Source organism: Oncorhynchus mykiss, chromosome 21, assembly GCF_057628025.1.
Source record: "Oncorhynchus mykiss isolate SJ-2025 chromosome 21, ASM5762802v1, whole genome shotgun sequence".
NCBI classification, from domain to species: Eukaryota; Metazoa; Chordata; class Actinopteri; order Salmoniformes; family Salmonidae; genus Oncorhynchus; species Oncorhynchus mykiss.
The window spans coordinates 40,613,428-40,625,331 of NC_143042.1; positions in this window are offsets into that span (position 1 = coordinate 40,613,428).

Consider the following 11,904-nt stretch of genomic DNA (forward strand, 5'->3'; position numbering starts at 1 on the left):
AGGAGAAGAGGGGCTGCTTGGTGCTGGCACGCTAACATGATGTGAAAGTCATTCAAAAGAAGTTCCGGCATCCTGCCTGTATTCCCGTTGGGTGAGGGGTAGCTGGTGTACCACCTCCGACCTCACCCCGAGTGCCTCGTTTTCCCCTGCTACTGTGGTCATCAGGTCCAACATCTTCAGCAGGACGATGTGGGAGAGGTCCTGTAGAGTACAGTACAATAGAATAAAATACAACTACAGAAACCACTACCTGACTGGCACCATGGATATGGCCATGTATATTTGATCTTCTTTGTTGCTAGACTCCGTAACATGACGGGTTTTCATGGGACCACTTATTCTGCCAGTTATTCAAGGACCAAGACATTATCAGAAGCTTCATGAAGTCATTTAACATACTTGTAGAAGTTACGATCATTTAATCTGATCAGTCCTCTAGAAATGTTTTGAGTTGACCAGTTCACCATCTTTTCAAGAATGAATAAAAACACACACATTTGTCCTGTTTATACCTGGTTCTAACATGAATCGTTTGTCCTGATTTTTCTCCACATTTTTAGAGTAGACGATTAAAGGACTTATCTGATTGAGTTCTTCCTGAACACCTTCAGAGGAAGTAGGTACCCATCGTATCTGGATATGTTACAAGTGTAGATGGATTTAGACAATGAAACCTTTGAGTCTTGACATCAATATTTTACTTGAAAGAATGTAAAATAATTTGATTGCAGGGAGGGACGGGGACATTTGTTCACAACGCGGACATACTGGATGGATGAGACACATTTTACCACCATGTGTCGTTGGAACGGCTACAATGTGGGCACTATCAGAATGTGGATAAGAAATGGACAAAGGACTCATGTAAGAACTAGGTATAAATGAGACTATTGACACAAGTTAGTCAACCACTTACATTGTCCTTGGTTGTGTCTGCTCTCTGTAGTGCATTTAGCACATCTCTGTGTGGAGCGATGCTGACCCTCGCTAGCAACACTGAAGCAGAGCCACCAGTAACACCTGTAGGTGAGAACACAGCATCTACCCTGTCCGTATGTTTGGCTATTGATTCAAATGTATATCGATTGTGTCCTTCAATGCTATATTCAGCAGCAATAATCTTAGACTGGATGTCCAACAATAACCAGCCTAGAGTGGAGAACAAAACAAATGGCTGGATCTGAGAGAAGGAAGGTTGTTTGGTCCACATACAAAACACAGCCCCGTTGAAGTTGCACGTAACATTGGCGCCACCAATATATAGATTTCTTCATCTTTGGATCACCCTCCCTCGGACGAATACAGGGATGTGATTGGTTCCCTGTACAGTGCACTACTTTTGACCAGGGCCCTGTCTGAAATGGCACCCTATTGGGAATAGTAAAGGCACCCCATCTGAGACTCATTCACAGTCTAGTGTTGGTCCAGTGTAAGGTGTTAACAGAGGAGTTTGAAGGTTGACGTCCTTCTCAGCCAGTCCCAGTGGTGGTGTGCGTCAGTTGAGATCAGCCCCACCAGCACAGATGCGTGTATCTAGAATGATGTGTGCACAGAGCTGCTAATTATATGAAGAGACTCAAATGTTGATTGGAAGGTCTGCCTACTGTCCGCTCAACCCCCCCATAGTCTCTAGCTTCTCCTTCCCCCCCATCATGTTCGCAGAAGAAGTAAGCATTCATCTCGCCAGGTACATATTCAAACAAATAAATGTGGAAGTCGTTACCTTGTTTCAACACATGCTTTCTGTTTCATAGTTGTAACTTAAACACTCCACAAATAAAATTGAACACTTTTTTGATTTACATTTTTATTTTTGGGGGGGTTTTACATCTAGCCTACATAAACTAATGAAAATGCTATTTTGTTATTTGACATATATTTTTTCAATATTCTAATGTTATCTAAGACCTTCAAGTTATTATTTTTCCGATAGCATATAGTGTATGGCATTTATTAATTACGTTGTTAAATTGTGGATCAATCCACCAGAGAGGAGGAGCGTAGTCAAATAAAACCAAATCAAATGTATTTATATAGCCCTTCTTACATCAGCTGATATCTCAAAGTGCAGTGCAGAAACCCATTCTAAAACCCCAAACAGCAAGAAATGCATGTGTAGAAGCACGGTGGCTAGGAAAAACTCCCTAGAAAGGCCAAAACCTTGGAAGAAACCTAGAGAGGAACCAGGCTATGAGTGGTGGCCAGTCCTCTTCTGGCTGTGCCAGGTGGAGATTATAACAGAACATGGCCAAGATGTTCAAATGTTCATAAATTACCAGCACGGTCAAATAATAATAATCACAGTAGTTGTGAAGGGTGCAGCAAGTCAGCACCTCAGGAGTAAATGTCAGTTGGCTTTTCATAGCCGATCATTAAGAGTATCTCTACCGCTCCTGCTGTCTCTAGAGAGTTGAAAACAGCAGGTCTGGGACAGGTAGCACGTCCGGTGAACAGGTCAGGTTTCCATAGCCGCAGGCAGAACAGTTAAAACTGGAGCAGCAGCACGGCCAGGTGGACTGGGGACAGCAAGGAGTCATCATGCCAGGTAGTCCTGAGGCATGGTCCTAGGGCTCAGGTCCTCCTAGAGAGAGAAAGAAAGAGAAAGAGAGAATTAGAGAGAGCATACTTAAATTCACACAGGACACCGGATAAGACAGGAGAAGTACTCCAGATATAACAAACTGACCCTAGCCCCCCGACACATAAACTACTGCAGCATAAATACTGGAGGCTGAGACAGGAGGGGTCAGGAGACAATGTGGCCCCATCCGATGATACCCCCGGACAGGGCCAAACAGGAAGAATATAACCCCACCCACTTTGCCAGAGCACAGCCCCCACACCACTAGAGGGATATCTTCAACTACCAACTTACCATCCTGAGACAAGGCCGAGTATAGCCCACAAAGATCTCCTCCATGGCACAACCCAAGGGGGGGCGCCAACCCAGACAGGAAGATCACGTCAGTGACTCAACCCACTCAAGTGAAACACCCCTCCTAGGGACGGCATGAAAGAGCACCAGTAAGCCAGTGACTCAGCCCCTGTAATAGGGTTAGAGGCAGAGAATCCAAGTGGAAAGAGGGGAACCGGCCAGGCAGAGACAGCAAGGGCGGTTCGTTGCTCCAGAGCCTTTCCGTTCACCTTCACACTCCTGGGCCAGACTACACTCAATCATATGACCCACTGAAGAGATGAGTCTTCAGTAAAGACTTAAAGGTTGTGACCGAGTCTGCGTCTCTCACATGGGTAGGCAGACCATTCCATAAAAATTGAGCTCTATAGGAGCTGCTTGCTTAGAAATTCTAGGGACAATTAGGAGGCCTGCGTCTTGTGATCGTAGCATATGTGTAGGTATGTACGGCAGGACCAAATCGGAAAGATAGGTAGGAGCAAGCCCATGTAATGCTTTGTAGATTAGCAGTAAAACCTTGAAATCAGCCCTTGCCTTAACAGGAAGCCAGTGTAGGGAGGCTAGCACTGGAGTAATATGATCAAATATTTTGGTTCTAGTCAGGATTCTAGCAGCCGTATTTAGCACTAACTGAAGTTTATTTGAGTGCTTTGTCCGGGTAGCCAGAAAGTGGAGCATTGCAGTAGTCTAACCTAGTAACAAAAGCATACATAAATTTTTCTGCATCATTTTTGGACAGAAAGTTTCTGATTTTTGCAATGTTACGTAGATGGAAAACAAAGCTGTCCTTGAAACAGTCTTGATATGTTCATCAAAAGAGAGATTAGGGTCCAGAGTAACGCAGAGGTCCTTCACAGTTTTATTTGAGACGACTGTACAACCATCAAGATTAATTGTCAGATTCAACAGAAGATCTCTTTGTTTCTTGGGACCTAGAACAAACATCTCTGTTTTGTCCGAGTTTAAAAGTAGAACGTTTGCAGCCATCCACTTCCTTATGTCTGAAACACAGGCTTCTAGCGAGGGCAATTTCGGGGCTTCACCATGTTTCATTGAAATGTACAGCTGTGTGTCATCCGCATAGCAGTGAAAGTTAACATTATGTTTTCGAATGACATCCCCAAGAGGTTAAATACATAGTGAAAACAATAGTGGTCCTAAAACGAAACCTTGAAGAACACCGAAATGTACAGTTGATTTGTCAGATGACAAACCATTCACAGAGACAAACTGATATCTAATGAGTTCTGTGGTTGCCATGGCACCGTGAGGTCGTCTAGGCAGAGAGCTGCAGTACATTTTCGAATATAATATAATTTTTGGATAGCTAGCTAGCTAATGTTAGCTGGCTAGCATCGTTTTGATTTGATTATGCCAACTGTCCGGAAGATGAGCATGGAGAGAAGCCTGAAGGCAGAGGTGTAAAGAGATGACAGATGACTATTATCGTATGGAATCATGTAATAAGTTATAAGGCTACTCCTGAATTACTATTGTGTGGTGTGGTTTCTGGCACCTTGTGGGTGCTGCATTTTGGTAGTAGGGAAGAGTAGCTAGCTAGCTAGTCCAGTGGCTAGTACGGAACTGTAACTTCATCTGACTGAGTCCTACTACGAAGTCACGTCTACTCCGGCTCCTCCCCTCCGGCAGGCAACCAGTCCTGGGATTCATCATTATGCACACCTGGCACTCATCATGATTCACACCTGGACTTAATTACCTCCACTTTATAGGTCCCTCCCTTTATTAATTCCTCTTTTGTTATTATCCCGGTGTTCATGTATCCCCGGCGCTGTTATGCTGGCTCGGTATTTGGTTGTTGTTTTAGTAAATGTTTCACCTGCGCCTGCTTCTCGACTCATAGCGGCTTCATTACAGCCACAGATGGCATGGATGGCGAGACACCATGATGACAACGTTCTGACTGCTGCCAGCCTGCTCTCAAGCCATTGGCACAGTGTAATTGGGGGCTAGGGGACACCTATACAAAAACTAATGTAGATCACTTTGGATAAGTGTCTGCTAAATGACATTGTATTGTAACACTTTCTTCATATTGACTGAAAGTGTACTTGGAATGTGTTACAAGTGTACTTTAGGTATCCTGTAAGTGTATTACAAGTATTCTTCTAGTATTATTTTAAGTATACTTTATGCATATCGCAAGTGTACTTAGTATGCTTTTAGTATAGTGTAAGTGTATTTTATACCTTAGTGTATACAAAGTGTTCACAACAGAAGTGCAAAATGCCACTGGTTCACAGTTACATTAAAGTTGCCACTCCAGCCACAAGTGCTTTGTGAAAGGCCTGTTGTAACAATGGCTGAGAGGAAGCCTTGTTTTGTCAAGGTAACCTTAGTGACATTCATTTCAATGGCCAATGTGGTTCATAAGTAAGAAGTGTACTTTTAAGGACAATATAGAAAAGACAATGGGTGTGAAAATGTTTACCAATTACATTTCAGAGAGCCTTTAAAGGAGCCATTGGGTTGACTTGTCACCAACAGATTTGGAAAATGTGACAGTTTCCTGTCATGCCAAATAGTGCAAACTTCCAAATAGTGTTTCCCCCCTGTGTCACAATGGACTAAAACATGGTCACACAGGTTTCATTTTGGTAGTCTTACATACAGTGCCTTGCGAAAGTATTCGGCCCCCTTGAACTTTGCGACCTTTTGCTACATTTCAGGCTTCAAACATAAAGATATAAAACTGTATTTTTTTGTGAAGAATCAACAACAAGTGGGACACAATCATGAAGTGGAACGACATTTATTGGATATTTCAAACTTGTTTAACAAATCAAAAACTGAAAAATTGGGCGTGCAAAATTATTCAGCCCCTTTACTTTCAGTGCAGCAAACTCTCTCCAGAAGTTCAGTGAGGATCTCTGAATGATCCAATGTTGACCTAAATGACTAATGATGATAAATACAATCCACCTGTGTGTAATCAAGTCTCCGTATAAATGCACCTGCACTGTGATAGTCTCAGAGGTCCGTTAAAAGCGCAGAGAGCATCATGAAGAACAAGGAACACACCAGGCAGGTCCGAGATACTGTTGTGAAGAAGTTTAAAGCCGGATTTGGATACAAAAAGATTTCCCAAGCTTTAAACATCCCAAGGAGCACTGTGCATACGATAATATTGAAATGGAAGGAGTATCAGACCACTGCAAATCTACCAAGACCTGGCCGTCCCTCTAAACTTTCAGCTCATACAAGGAGAAGACTGATCAGAGATGCAGCCAAGAGGCCCATGATCACTCTGGATGAACTGCAGAGATCTACAGCTGAGGTGGGAGACTCTGTCCATAGGACAACAATCAGTTGTATATTGCACAAATCTGGCCTTTATGGAAGAGTGGCAAGAAGAAAGCCATTTCTTAAAGATACCGATAAAAAGTGTTGTTTAAAGTATGCCACAAGCCACCTGGGAGACACACCAAACATGTGGAAGAAGGTGCTCTGGTCAGATGAAACCAAAATTGAACTTTTTGGCAACAATGCAAAACGTTATGTTTGGTGTAAAAGCAACACAGCTCATCACCCTGAACACACCATACCCACTGTCAAACATGGTGGTGGCAGCATCATGGTTTGGGCCTGCTTTTCTTCAGCAGGGACAGGGAAGATGGTTAAAATTGATGGGAAGATGGATGGAGCCAAATACAGGACCATTCTGGAAGAAAACCTGATGGAGTCTGCAAAAGACCTGAGACTGGGACGGAGATTTGTCTTCCAACAAGACAATGATCCAAAACATAAAGCAAAATCTACATTGGAATGGTTCAAAAATAAACATATCCAGGTGTTAGAATGGCCAAGTCAAAGTCCAGACCTGAATCCAATCGAGAATATGTGGAAAGAACTGAAAACTGCTGTTCACAAATGCTCTCCATCCAACCTCACTGAGCTCGAGCTGTTTTGCAAGGAGGAATGGGAAAAAATGTCAGTCTCTCACAGATGTAATCGCAGCAAAAGGTGGCGCTACAAAGTATTAACTTAAGGGGGCTGAATAATTTTGCACGCCCAATTTTTCAGTTTTTGATTTGTTAAAAAAGTTTGAAATATCCAATAAATGTCGTTCCACTTCATGATTGTGTCCCACTTGTTGTTGATTCTTCACAAAAAAATACAGTTTTATATCTTTATGTTTGAAGCCTGAAATGTGGCAAAAGGTCGCAAAGTTCAAGGGGGCCGAATACTTTCGCAAGGCACTGTATCTTCAAGGTATCAAAAGTATACACCTCACACATATACGGTTATTGGCTCAAATTGAATAAGACCCCTGTACCATGTCAGATATTTAGTTGAACTGTATTTAAGTGTCTGTTTACGTCCCAATATTGCATGTTATTTACAGCACAGAAAATTAAAACATAACCTTGTTTTTTTAGTTGTAAATTAAGAGGACTATTCAATGATGCTCTGTTGGTCAATATTCCCCTTCGATGACTCCCTATCATCTTGTCAAGCAGATATCTTACACCAATATGTTTGTAATTACTCTCATCCATATCATGGCCCAGGCTTTCATTAAGTAAGTAAGTCTTGTAGCAGACAGAACAGTCCATAGTGGCAGGAGCCTATCTTCTGTTTCTGTGGCATGAAGCCACTTGATGTACAAGTACACCCATTGGCCAGGACGCTAGTCTGACGCAGGGTCTTACCACCAATCTATCTCCTTCATGCTGAGTGCCAAACAGAGGCATCGGGTTACATTTATAGTCTTTGGTAGGACTCAGGGGATCGAACTCCCAACTTTTAATGACAAGGCCATTGTGTTGGTTCCAGGTGTCTTGTATGTGTCAAATTTCAAACTGTAAAATATTTTTATCCATTTCTATAAGTTATTTGAAAGCATTTTAGGAGATAATCGTGGACTTCAGAAAACAGCAGATGGAGCACCCCCCTATCCACATCGATGGGACAGCAGTGGAGAAGGTGGAAAGTTCCTCTGTGTACACATCATGGACAAACTGAAATGGTCCACCCACACAGACAGTGTGGTGAACAGCGCCTCTTCAACCTCAGGAGGCTGAAGACGTGGTTTGTCACCCAAAACCCTCACAAACTTTTACAGATGCACAATTGAGAGCATCCTGTCGGGCTGCATCACCGCCTGGTACGGCAATTGCACCGCCCTTAACCGCAGGGCTCTCCAGAGGGTAGTGAGGTCTGCACAACACATCACCGGGAGCAAACTACCTGCCCTCCAGGACACCTACAGCACCCGATGTCACAGGAAGGCCAAAAAGATCAACAAGGACAACAACCACCCGAGCCACTGTCTGTTTACCCCGCTACCATCCAGAAGGCGAGGTCAGTACAGGTCCATCAAAGCTGGGACCGAGAGACTGAAAAAAACGTATATCTCAAGGCCATCAGACTGGTTAACAGACATCACTAACACAGTGAGGCTGCTGCCTACATACATACTTGAAATCATTGGCTGCTTTAATAAATGGATCACTAGTCACTTTAATAATGCCACTTTAATAATGTTTGCATTATCTTGCATCACTCTCATATCACTCTCATATCTATATACTGTATTTTATACCATCTATTGCATCTTGCCTATGCCGCTCTGTCATTGTTCATCCAAGTATTTATCTGTACATATTCTTATTCCTTTCCTTTACTTCGATTTGTGTGGAATTGTTGTGGAATTGTTAGATATTTCTACACTGTCGGAACTAGACAGTGTAGAAATAATTTCAATAACATCTGCTAACCATGTGTATGTGACCAGTAACATTTGATTTCATTTATATGGCCAAATTGACATTCTGTGTGTCTGCATAATGCTTTTAAATGCGTTTTTGCCACAGTCCTTTCTAACCTGTCATGCGCGGCTTGTGAGAGTAGTAGAGGGAAACAGAAGACATGGGTGTTCAGGGATGGGGCCATAATAGCAAATGATAGCTCCAACCGTCCAATAGTTAGGGCCAAAGAGAACTGGACCTGCTCAGTTTGACACAACTGCATTTAGCGGCTATCAGAGTTTACTCGTGTAACACGGTTCTATGAACTAAGTGGCGCAAGTTGATTGAGAGTGATTAATTTGCCCACTGCACCTATACATTCAGTGTAATGTATAGAACAGACACGATTCCCTTTTCTATCTCACAGACACTCATATTTGATCTACACAATACCTTTCTATCTGAACATTCTGAACATTCTGTAACTTAACATCCTCCTGAACAGGCCCGTGGAGACTCCATCTGCTGTCGGTATGACTGTGTTACTGTAACTGAGGTGGTTTGGTGACTGACCACGCTTGTGTGATGCGTAACCTTGCCTGAGACCTGAAGGGTTGTTTTGTAGTTGATGCCTGTAGGTTTTGGCTTGGCAGGCAAGTGAAGTGCTAATAATCAGGTTATACTCAGTTAACAATGACTACAAAAAAACAAACAATGACTACTGTAAGATCTCCAGTGTCTGTTGCGCCTTCTTCACCACACCGTCTGTGTGGGTGGACCATTTCAGTTTGTCCTTGATGTGTACGCCAAGGAACTTAAAACTGCCCACTTTCTCCACTTCTGTCCCTTCGATGTGGATAGAGGGGATGCCCTGTGGATAGGGGATGCCCTGTCATCATGGTCTGTTATGATTTCCTACAATCGCAATGAATATGATCATGTCTCTACTCTTGCGTACTCTAAAAATAGCCTATCACCTTTGGACAGCAATTTAGAAATACAATTCTCCAACAGAATGGAGAAGACAAAATATTTGGATAATTTAGAAATAATATCAAGAAAATAAATGAAATCTATCTTTTGGATGTCTGTGATAAACTTTTACATGGAAATTTTATTTTTCAGTCTGTAGGACTCCACTATTTCTGACAGTACAATCACATACTGTTTTTCTAATTGAGGCCGGAACATGATCAACACCCATATCCTGTAGGTAGGCAGGGTCGCCATGGTGTAAGGACTTGTGTCTTGCCATCTGGTAGTCCTTGTTTCCTAAAGGGACATTTTTGGATTTACAAACTCCTGGCCACTAGGTAGCATACCCTATTTTAAATTAATAAAGTGATTTCTCACCATTCCTGTAGTCTTAGTCATCCATTTGCTGTCGTCTAGTGAACATATTTCCTTGTTGTCCTCCTGCTATGTTTTATCTACTGCGTAGTCCTTGTTTGCTGCCATCTAGTGTTCTCCTGCTCTCAATTTTTGACCACTGCTATTGTCTTTTCTAAAAATAATTGTTTATTTATTTATTTTTTATTCCTCCTTTATTTAACCAGGTAGGCCAGTTGAGAACAAGTTCTCATTTACAACTGCGATCTGGCCAAGATAAAGCAATGCAGTGCGACAAAAACAACAGTTTCACATGGGATAAACAAATGTACAGTCAATAACACAATATAGAAATCTAGGCAATAGATAGGCCGTAGAGGCGAAATAATTACAATTTGGCATTAACACTGGAGTGATACATGTGCAGATGATGATGTGCAAGTAGCCTAGTGGTTAGAGCATTGGACTTGTAACCGAAAGGTTGCAAAATCAAATCCCCGAGCTGACAAGGTAAAACTCTGTCATTCTGCCCCTGAACAAGGCAGTTAACCCACTGTTCCTAGGCCATCATTGAAAATAAGAATTTGTTCTTAACTGACTTGCCTAGTTAAATAAAGGTAAAATAAAAATAAATAAATTAAAGTAGAGATACTGGGGTGCAAAATAGCAAAAGGATAAATTATATGGGGATGATGTAGTTGGGTGGCTATTTACGGATGGGCTGTGTACAAGTACAGTGATCGGTAAGCTGCTCTGACAGCTGATGCTTAAAGTTAGAGAGGAAGATAAAAGACTCCAGCTTCAGTGATTTTCGTACTTCGTTCCAGTCATTGGCAGCAGAGAACTGGACGGAAAGGCGGCCAAACGAAGTGTTGGCTTTGGTAATGACCAGTGAAATATTCCTGCTGGAGCACGTGCTACGGGTGGGTGTTGCTATGGTGACCAGTGAGCTGAGATAAGACGAGGCTTTACCTAGCAAAGACTTTTATAGATGACCTGGAGCCAGTGGATTTGGCGACGAATATGTAGTGAGGGCCAGCCAACGAGAGCATACAGGTCGCGGTGGTGGGTAGTATATGGGGATATGGTGACAAAACGGATGGCGCTGTGATGGACTACATCCAGTTTGCTGAGTAGAGTGTTGGAGGCTATTTTGTAAACGACATCGCCGAAGTCAAGGATCGGTAGGATAGTCAGTTTTATGAGGGTATGTTTAGCAGCATGCAGGTTGTGTTTTGGAGGACTCATATGGCTTTCGATCTTTGTCTCCCCCGAGCCCGTACGGGAGTTGTAGCGATGAGACAAGATAGTAACTACTAACAATTGGATACCACGAAATTGGGGAGATAAGGGGGTAAAATGTAAAAAAATTATACAAATCTGATTGATGCGTACAGTTCGATTCACAGATGTTAATTTACAAAACAGGGGAGCGCAAACGACAGTTCAAGGGCAGTCAGCGGTCAGTAATCCAGGGCAGTGTCAGTAAGGTACAAAACAGCAGGCTAAGAGCAAGCAGAGGTCAGTAATCCAGGGCGGTGTCAGAAAGGTAGAGAACGGCAGGCAACCTCAGGGTCAGGGCAGGCAGAATGGTCAAAACCGGGAGGACTAGAAAACAGCAACTACAGCAACTAGAAAATGGGAAAATACAAGGGTGGGACTTCACGGGACAAGACAAACTGGCAACAGACTAACAGAAAACGCAGGTATAAATACACGCTCATCCAGAGGCGGCGCTCCTCGTAAAACTTAAATCAGTTTTACCTAACTTCTATCAGCATGTTAAATGTGTAGCCAGAGGGAAAAAACTCAAGACCAATCTTTACACCACACACAGAGACGTGTACAAAGCTCTCCCTAACCCTCCATTTGGCAAATCTGACCATAATTCTGTCCTCCTGATTCCTGCTTACAAGCAAAAATTAAATCAGGAGCACCAGTGTCTCAGTC